The 2329-nt window shown below is 38.8% G+C and overlaps 1 long non-coding RNA gene across 1 annotated transcript; it reads right to left on the bottom strand.

Moving 5' to 3' along the window:
* Window positions 1–1275: 1275 nt before the first annotated feature.
* Window positions 1276–1927, bottom strand: LOC121720785. Its single transcript, XR_006034626.1, has 3 exons — window positions 1905–1927; window positions 1583–1796; window positions 1276–1350 (listed from the first exon to the last, which is right to left on the bottom strand). It is a non-coding gene; the product is annotated as an uncharacterized LOC121720785 (long non-coding RNA).
* Window positions 1928–2329: the final 402 nt, after the last annotated feature.

Here is a 2329-nt window from a genome sequence, read left to right as displayed (position 1 = left end):
TTTTCTACCAGAAGAAGATCCCTGCAAAGTTCGACACTCCGTTATTAATTTGCAAAACATTTCACCGAAGGCAGTTTTCAAAACCTACAGTTAAGCACGATTTGCTAAGCTGCTGTTACTGAAACGAGGGGCTGTTCCGACCGTAAGGTCATCATAACCGCATGCTGTAAGTATTATTTTGTCGCTAAGCTGTTATTAGCCATGCTAACGTGTATCTAGCAAGTAGAATGTGTGATTTAGTTCATTGGCAAGGCTATTTAATTTTCCTGTGTGTCATTCGGATAAAACATGTGTTGTCATGTTAACCTACATTTTACTATGCATGTTTGTCGAGATCTCTGACAGGTTATGTTCTCAGCAAGATACAGTAGCTAACTGAAGCTGAGTAACACGATAGTTTGGTTGCTAAGCTGTAATATAACCCATAGCCATATAACACATACGTTTTTGACGTCAGAAGTGGAAACAACTTCACGTTATCAATTCAAAATGATATCTAGTCGATATGTTAAAAACCGTGTTGTCTAGATACAATGGATTTATTTGCACGTTCTTATTTTAGAACATTACAAGAACGGCAACATGCCAAAGATGCTCTAAGTGTGGCATCTTGCGGAGCTTAGAATATTAGCAAATGCTTTTGCTGTGAGTTAACAGCTTGGTGTGTGCATGCAAAAGTGACTTTCACTTGTGTTACAACATTTCTGTTGTTTGGTTTAGGTTTTATCTAGCAGCCATGCACTTCAATGAGAATGCTGAGTCCCGACAACAGAAGACAGCCAAGGAGAAACTATGTACAGACTTGCCAAACAATTTGTAAGTTTAATAAAATATATGTTTTTATTACAAACAACAAATCAAAATGTGCAACAGTATAGGCACTAAAAAGAACTTATCGATTCACACACAACAGGCTGTCTTGTGCTACTGGTGTCAAAATCATCATCAGTACTGTAAACAAAGCACAATGTTCAGGGCCATACAATTTGTTTATTGTACAGTATACAGCCTACAATGCACTGTATTACAGTATCCAATATAAGTCCTTTTTCTTGTCCTCTTCGAGATCATCAAAGACCCTCTTCCTTATTGGGATGCAGTCCAGTGGATTCCTGTGCCCCAGGACTTGTGTGCTCAGCTAGACAGACCTTCCATGGAGGATGCTGTTGCTGAACATGTCACGCGGTTCAGTCGAAAAGGGGTCTGAATCCAACGTACTGCCCTGAAGTATCCGGAAGTTCCCTCCATATGCGTAGCACCACACACAAGGGGATCATGACACGGACGTTTCTTCTAAGGAAACCCCAGCTCCTGATCACAAAAGACCTGTAGGCCAAGTCACTTCATTGCCTGCAACGAGAACAGGGTGGAAAAGCACATTTTTTTTACTATTTATTTTTTAATATTTTACATCAGAGTATCACTGGACGATTGTTGAAAAAAATAAATAAAGTTTATCATTTTGTGGTGTTGATCAAACTGTGTTTTTGCAGTATGCTGAACCAATAATGAATGTGTATTGGTTAAAAAATATTTTATTTATATACTGTAACTGCTAACACTTGTATCAGATTGTCCTCACCTTTCCATTCCTCTGATTCTCAAACGGCCATGGTCAGCTCTGTAAATATTCATTGCATTTTGCAAAGAATATAGAGGCACAACGGATTGAGGCCATGATGGTCATTCAGGTCAGCTCCTCAGGAACCTGGGTCATTCTTTTAATAACCTGTAAAAACAAACATAATTTCCCTGCTGTTATTTCGTAATTTTGAATGAGCAGGTAGCACAAAGTACTGTAGCAAATGTCTCCAGTTTTAGTTACCAGAGTTGTAAGATCACATATTAGGCTACTACAGGGAAAGAAGGTAATAATCTCAATCAGATGTCAGCAGGATAGTTACAAGATTACATTACACTGACTGTACCTACTGTATTTTAAGTAGCCTACTATGTAAATTGCCCCTTGGGGATACATAAGTGTTTTTGAATTGACACAAATTGGCCTAGTAATATTTTCGTTGACCTTTCACTTCAGCCATAGGCTACAAACTGCACAGAGCTCCTGCCCAGCTAACTGGACGTCCCGTTGTAAGATCATACATTACTACATGGAAAGAACGTAAAAATCTCGATAATCAGATGACTTAATCAGCAGGATAGTAGTTACACGATTACATTAGACCTACTGACACAAACGTAATATTTTCATTGACGCGAGCAGTAGGCTACTCGTTTCACTTCAGCAATAACGTTATAGCCTACGTGCAAGTATTACAGCTAGCTAACTGGGCTTCGTGTGGCAAACTCAAGTAAATGACAAAACTTA

The sequence above is a fragment of the Alosa sapidissima genome, chromosome 10, assembly GCF_018492685.1.
Source record: "Alosa sapidissima isolate fAloSap1 chromosome 10, fAloSap1.pri, whole genome shotgun sequence".
In the NCBI taxonomy this organism is placed as follows: domain Eukaryota; kingdom Metazoa; phylum Chordata; class Actinopteri; order Clupeiformes; family Clupeidae; genus Alosa; species Alosa sapidissima.
This window is presented reverse-complemented; position numbering and strand designations above follow the sequence as displayed.